General features: G+C 45.8%; 1 long non-coding RNA gene across 1 annotated transcript; it reads right to left on the bottom strand.

Moving 5' to 3' along the window:
* Positions 1-205: 205 nt before the first annotated feature.
* Positions 206-3,431, bottom strand: LOC105543935. Its single transcript, XR_001006696.1, has 2 exons — positions 2,997-3,431; positions 206-439 (listed from the first exon to the last, which is right to left on the bottom strand). It is a non-coding gene; the product is annotated as an uncharacterized LOC105543935 (long non-coding RNA).
* Positions 3,432-7,648: the final 4,217 nt, after the last annotated feature.

The raw sequence follows: 7,648 nt of genomic DNA on the forward strand, positions 1-7,648 counted from the left end.
GGGGCTTTCAGTTTCTTCTCCCTCTTTGAGGGAATGCAAGTGGGGGAAATGAAATGAGAAGCTGGACTTCCTGACAATAAAAGCAGTTGAGGTTTTAAGTGATTGATCAGGAAAATAAAGATGAAATGGTCATATTTACACTCAAAGCAGGTGAAGTGGTCTTAGTGGCTTCATAAGTATTTCTTGAATAGAACTGCACAGTTTATAAAGTGCTTTCAAATACTTTATTTCCTTCTCACAACAACCCTGCAAGGTGAGTGGAACAGGTGTCATTGTCTCTGCTTCTCAGTTGGTGGAACGGCAGCTTGGGAGAAGTGCCTTGCCCAGGGTGACAGAACCAGTGGGAGCAGAGCCGGGATGCCAATGCGGGGCTTCAGCCTCCAGATCTGCAATTCCCATCCTTGGGCCATGGCTTCTCTCCATGCACATGGTCATTCATCTAACAATCAAAGAGAAGTCACAACTCAGGACAGGAATCCTAGGGAATGGACATTGATGACTCATTATCAAAAGAGGGATCCCAGACTCTTAGAGGAGCTCAGAGAAAGTCACTGTATCCCAAGGTAATCGGCAATGGCTTCAAGGAAGAAGTGGGGGCTTGGGCTTGATTTAATTCATTCAAGCAACTCTTTGTTCCCCAAATTGTTCTTCGAAAAGTTGCCAATGAATTCAATCCAGTCATTTGTTAGCAACAAGTTGCTTGGGGATGATCTGCAAAATAGTTGATTACCTGATGTAATCCATTTTTACTGAAACTGTTTTATGTGTTAAACAAATCATGGTGATTATTTTTGTGTTTGCTTTTTTGTCAGCTTAAAAGCAGAGGCTGTTTCTCAGGCAGCAGCCCTAGCTCTCAACCCTCAACACCTGCCCACTCTAGGCCAAGTCCCAGCTGCTGCTGCAGCAGCGTTGACAGCAAATACAACTTTCCGTTGCTTCCTGTTGAGCAACTGGGAAAAGACGGAAGCAAGAAGAGGACCCTGGCATCAGACGTCAGCACTCTGGAAATGGGTTTTTACTGGGGACGGAAAGAAAGAAATTGCTGAAATGGAAGGAATTATCATTTCTAGAGTCATCTCTGGATAACAAATTGCGGAGGCCTAAATATCCACAGATTATTCTATCTGAGTTTATCTTGTTGCGACAGATCTGCATGCTGTAATCAATCATGCTGCGTATCCATAAAACAGCTTGATAGTACACATGTATTCTCCTCAAAAGAAAGTTGTAACATTTACACATAATAACTTATTGGGCTGCAGGCTTTGCCTGACGTATGCTCAATATCATCTGATGTTTTATTGGATCCCACACAAACTTTTGCCTAATACAGTCGTTTCTACAGAGAAAAGTTAATTGAAAGTCTTGATTATAATAAAGAAAAAAATTTTTAAAAGACAGGGAATTGTGACAACTACTCTGGGGGCTGCAGAGAGGCCAAAGTGGGTGGAACATTGCGGGAAAAGGACAAGGGTGGGTTTGAAGACCCCACTTGCTGGCTGTTGGCTCTGGAACAGGACAGTTCAGCTGTCCAGATCTCAGCTGCCTCACCTGCGAAATATTTGGCATTACCAAATGCTAAGGTGTAAATCATACAGGGAAAGTGAGACGGGTGGAAGAGGATGGAGAGATCACGGGAAGGGATTCCTGGGCAGGAAATAGGCATAATTAGCCAGTGTGACACAGCACACAGAAGACCACTTTGTCTGACTCAATGTGGGTTTGGGTAGTGGTAAAAGAGTTTGAAGAGGAGCTTAGAGCTATTTCTGAGGACTGTCATTATAGGTCACAGTTGTACTCTGTTCATTTCTCTCGCCACACTCACTAAAATCTGTATAAAAGTTATTTATTTGTTGACTTATTTATTATCTGTATCTCCCCATCTCAGACTCTCAGATCCATGAGGCAGAGACGTGGCTACCTTGTGCACTGTAGTGTCTGCAGTCCTTAGCATGTACTAGGTACTCACCAAATAATTGACAAAGGAATGAAACACAAATGAGTGAATGACCAAATCAGGCCACGAATGCACCAGCTCCAATTCTTACAGAGAGCTGCCACAGAGGTGCTACACTGACAGCCCCTCTGGCTAATGTCCTGTGCTCTCCCTCTCCCCAACCTCCATCTAAACTCCCATCCAGTGCCATGCTCCCAGCAATATAACCAACCTAAAAGCAAGGACCAGTGGGCATGCTGCCCTTTGTGGACAACAAAGGGTCCCTCTGCTCTCTACCCCAATCTGAGGACACATGAGATGTGGAAGCTGATTTGGGGACACACTTTAAGAAATCACAGAAACTAGCAAGTGCCATATAAACAAGTAACTCTATGTTGTAGAAGTTCCAGTGGATTGGGTGACATGCAGGACCATGCATCAGAATCATTCTCAGAACATGAATATCACCTAGGGAGCTTTGTCACCTTTCCACCCTAGCTCTGCTCTTGGAAGTCCTGGTTGAGTAGGCTTGCGCTGGGGCCTGGACACCTACCATTCCTAAAGTTTCTAAAGTTTCGCAGACAATTTTGATGTGCTCTGAAGATTGACAACAGCAGGACCGGACAATGGCTTAGGTCCCTTCTTTCCTGCTTCCATTGTAAGTGTAGTTTTATCCAAGACTGATTGAGTTTTCTTTGAGGGAGAGAAAAAGGAGGAATGAATATTCATTGGTTTCTTTGAGGGAGGAAAAAGAGGAGGAGTGAATATTCATATGGTTTTCTTAAAACTCAATCCAGTCTAAGATAAAACAAGTGACTCAATTAGAGAAAGTTTAATACCTGGCCTTCCAGTTTAATAAAAATTAAGCTAGGGTTTTCATTGTCCAGTGAGCACGCCATGCTCATTTCCTGCTCCTATCTGTGGTTTGTAGAATTCTTCAATGACCACCATTGTCCCTTCCTTCCTCCACAACCTACCCAAATCACACCCACTTATTTGGGGAAATGATGAGATATGGCTAATCGTGTAAAAATCGCTGACAATTGGGCAAAGAACTTACCTCAACCTTGTCTTGCTAAGAGCTTTGAAATTTGCATTGGGATAGCCCACTCCTATTCACTCATTAAACGGACATGTTGACTCAGCTCTATCAGGAGTTCTATCATGTTTGACACAGCTCTATCAGGAGCTGTGCTAGGTGCTGGGTTCAGAGCAGTGAAAGAAACTGATATGGGAACATGATTCTTGCTTCATGCTTCAGCATCATTGCTTAAGAGCAATCTGCTGTTTGCAGCTTGGTGCTTTGGGAAATCTGTAGTGTTGACAGCTTCCAAGGGTTTAAGAAGACATAACTCTCATGAAGAATCACAGATGTTATCCTGAGGATTATCCATTCAATCATCAAAGGTTTTATTCTTATACTCTGTAACAAAGAAAAGGCTAAGATTTCACGTGACTCCCTTTAGGTGGGGCTACTCCACCCCAGCAAAATCCACAAATAAGCAAGTTGAGTTTAACTATAAACTTGGGGACTTTTGCCTTGGAAATGGATCTGGTACCTTGGCTCTTCTGGCCAGGCCAGCTAGACCTTGCTGAAGTTGGGCTGCTGGTCTTAACAAGCCCATGTGTTTGGTTGCCATGGCTGTGAGGTGGGGAAGGAGACCCAGGAGCATGCTGGATGCAGGAAGAAGCAGCAAATCAGGCTGGTGAAACCATGCTGCTGAGATAATCAGGGATATTAGGGGCAGAACTCTTCCTTTCTTCTCAGGCCAGTCCTTATTCCTTACACAAAGCAGCTGGAAATCGTTGCATTGTCCTGAGCCAGTCTGGGTGACTAAGTTGCAAGCACAGACTCAGGGATGAGGACATTTCCCATGACAGCCTGCACTTATTCTCAGCCACGAGGGCCCTGGGTTTTCTCCCACCCTTCCCAGCTCAGGCCATCCCGTCTCTCTAGAATGGTTTGAAGCAGCTCCAGGATAGCCCCTGGACCTGGAAAATGTCCCAGATCGGAAGGGATTAATCACTATGTGACGTTCAGCATCTTCACTCCCCAATTCCTGGTGCCAGCAAGTCTCTGCTCTCCCTGCCAGGACCTCTGCTATACTCAAGGTACACAAAACCCCCAATCTACCACACTGCACACACCCTTTCCTTTTAGTTAACCAAAGTCAGACTAGCACTTTCAAAAAGAGCTCTTATTAGGAAACCCTGGGAGCACAAAGAAGAGAAATAGATGAGTGCAATAATGCTTCACATTTGTATAGCACTTTGCAGTTTGCAAAGCACTTGCACATTCATTACCTCATTTACCCAGCATGGATTCCTTCCCATAACTTAAGTAAAGCCTAGCTAGAGATTGGCACGGGCTCTTCTAAGAGTTTCCCCCATCCCTGCCTGACTACCATTTCCCCAATCCAACCTTGACATCTGGCAACACCAACAGCCTGAGTAGAGAGTCCTGGTGAAACCTAAAGGTCTGATTTCTGGTCCCAGGTCTGACTCAGATTTTCTCCTGGCCTACCCAGCCCACCCCTCTCCCAGATATTGTGTTCTGGAAGCATTTTCACTAACTAGTTGCTAATGGTGATTCCAACCATAGAGGGAAGCACTTTCACTTACTTGTTTCCAGAAGGACACTGGGATGGGTCACTATCAACTTATTTGTGCAGAATAATAGCTAACATTCATTGAGCACTCTTGGAGTGCCAGGCACTGCTTTTTATGTGTACTAGCTCATTTGCCTCTCACAAGGAGCATCAGGTGGACTATATGATCTCCACTGTACAAGTGAGAGAAGCAGCTTGGTAAATGCAAGTCGTATTTTACGTTGTAGAGGTAATCAATGGATTGGGTGGGCTGCGGGACAATGAAACTAACCCCATTTCCTTCACTGAGTCATCAGTTTATGAATGCATGAGTTCAAGATGCATTTACCAACCTCCTCCCATGTGGCTAACCTCATGGATGCTACAGTGAATCAGGCATGGCTCTGCCCTGAGGATCCCATGGGCTGGCTGATCATACCAGCCTCTCCTGCTATTAATGTGTAATATAATAAGTGTTATCGCAGAGGCTCAAACCCAGTCTAGGGCCTGGGAAACTGCCCAGAGGATACAACTTGGGATGAGGAGGGGCAGAGGGGGCACCAAGTGGAGGTAAGAGAGCATATCTGGAAAATGCAAAAATCTTAGTACTACTGGTCAAGTAGGGTGTGACGAGTCATATACTAAGTTATGAAATTTGGGCTTTATCCTGAAATCACTAAGACACCATTGATGGGTTTTAAGCAGAGAAGTGACATGAAAGCGACTTTCCCCCAAAGTTTTTTTTTAAATTAAGTCTCTGCTTCTCATCTTGTTTTCTTGTGGTTGCCTCTTTCCAATAAAAGTGAGTTCAGATGGGGGAACTCGTTAAATAAGACTCTCTGGCAACTGGTTGCTAATTAGCTAAAGTTTACTGCCCTCTATTTGACCAGAGGTGAGATGATTCTTCCTCTCCCTCCCGTGCTCACTCTCTCCCCAACCATGGTGGTCTTAGTGATGCTGAGGCCCATTTGGTTCAACAGGCTCACAGGGCAAGTCTGGGTGTGAGGCTCTGAATATTTGTAGCTTCTGTTTCTACTCGATGTCTCTTTACATTTTGGTGTCCATCTACAAGAGTCACCTGCTGTCCACATGATGCTGTCAGAATTCACACATTGCCAGCAATAACCAATACCCCATTTGTCAGGCATTGAAGACATTGTATCACACTGACCTGCTGACTGGCTGTACTGATGTCCCCCCACCCACCACCCCAGTGGGGAACTACTAGGCCTAGGATCAGGGCCAGGCTTGGAAAAGCCCAGACACTGGCACCCCCTTGCCTTCAGGGAGCATTCTTTATTCAGTTCAGGATGCAATTTCAGCAGGCATCAACATAGAGAAAAGAGGGAGGAAGATTCCATGGCTTGCTGGCCAGTCCCACCATGTCAATTCTGATGATTGACAGGGCTGCAGGTGGCACAGCCAGCGCCTTCTCACAGCTGGGAATGTTGTCTTACAAAGGTTCAAAATGTCCAAAACCCCCAGGTCACAGCACATATGTGAACTGGCCTTTGGCTGTTTTCCTCTTTGGACCCAAAGTTCTGTTTTATTTCCACAGATGGGACAGACCTCAGAAACTGGGCTCTGACCAATCTGTGCTATGATCTGATCATGGGATACCAAGACAATGGGTAGGGACCTTTACCTCTGGATCATGAGAGGGTTAAAGACTCAGAGAGTCTGCTAAGATTCATAAGCAATTGTACAGGGCGGCTGTGCACACTGCTTTCATCAAAACCCCATAGGGGTCTGCAGTCCACCGAAAGGTTAATAAGCCCAGATTTGGAAGGTGCTTGCTGATCTGTACACACCGACCATATCGCACACCTCCAAGCCCAAGACCAGCTTTCCCCACGGCAAGTCTGCCCAATCACATCCAGTTGACCCAACTAATGCAAACACGGCAATAATTTATTTCAGTTCAAAGAAATGCAAATTGGGTTAATATTCCTTTCTCTGAACCATCACATATTCAATGTAAACTAATTCATTTTCACAGCAGTGAATTTTTCTAGAAACAAATGATACTCTGTTCTGCACAATTCAAACTAGCACATTTTTTAATGCAACAAACATTTATAAACCACTCATCCCTCCCCCCTTCCCTCCTTCCTAAAAATACCCATTGCAGCACCATCTTCGAGCCTACAGCCTGTCATCCCAAACTGCTGTATTGTATTTATATAATGGGACTGTTTCCATCCCAGTCATCAAATAACCCTGTTTATTATTATCCCCATTTTACAGATAAAGGAACTAGGGCATAGGGAGGTCAGCTGACCCTACCAGCCCCAAGCCCCACAGCAGGGCTATCGTGGAGAAGTGTTTCCAGGCCATGGCAGCCTTGGGAGAGCAGAGGCCGGCAGTCTGGTTGGGCTATGCTTCTAGAGAAAGCACACACTTCAGGGGGGATGATGCCAGTGGTCCCTCACCACAGGCCAATGCAGAGATGACCATGCCCAGAAATGTGGTGAGAGGCCCCCTCAGCCACTTCTGCCTGCACCCCGGTCATGCTGGACAAATTTGTGTGACTACCTGTAAAGGCAGGAGTTCCAAGAGAGGTCAGAGGGAAGCTTCTTGGAGATGACATTCAGGATTTGGAGGCTTAAGGCCATTCAGGAGTGTCAAAGGAGTCTCACCCCCATTCCACAAAGTGCTTGACCTCTCCCCAGCCAGTGACTCCACACTCGGGCTTCTCCCATCAGGAAGTGCCCCAGGCCTCCTGCTGCAGCCTGTGAGGCCTGTGATAGGGCAGCAGGCTCAGCTGGTCATCACTAGAGGCGGATCACAGGTTGGCATCCACCTTTCTATAGACACAAGACTTCATAAACACACATATATCATTTCTCCTGAGGATACAGCTCTTAATTTAAAGGACTAAATAATCCCCAGGGGTGGGATTATTTCTAGCCCCCTTCTAGTACCATTAGGGAGGAATGTGGGGCTTCATGCTGGTGAACATCAAAGTGGCAGGTCCGTATTCCCTATCCAAGAGCTGTCTGTGAACCTGTCAGCTATAGGGATCAAAGGCAAAAGTAACTATTCCATTTGCCTTGGACCCCACACCTGCACCCAAGCGCATACCTGCCTGAGGTCCCTGACACTCCAGGCTTCGATGGGGTCG

This window comes from Mandrillus leucophaeus, unplaced genomic scaffold (assembly GCF_000951045.1).
Source record: "Mandrillus leucophaeus isolate KB7577 unplaced genomic scaffold, Mleu.le_1.0 Scaffold294, whole genome shotgun sequence".
Taxonomy (NCBI): Eukaryota; Metazoa; Chordata; class Mammalia; order Primates; family Cercopithecidae; genus Mandrillus; species Mandrillus leucophaeus.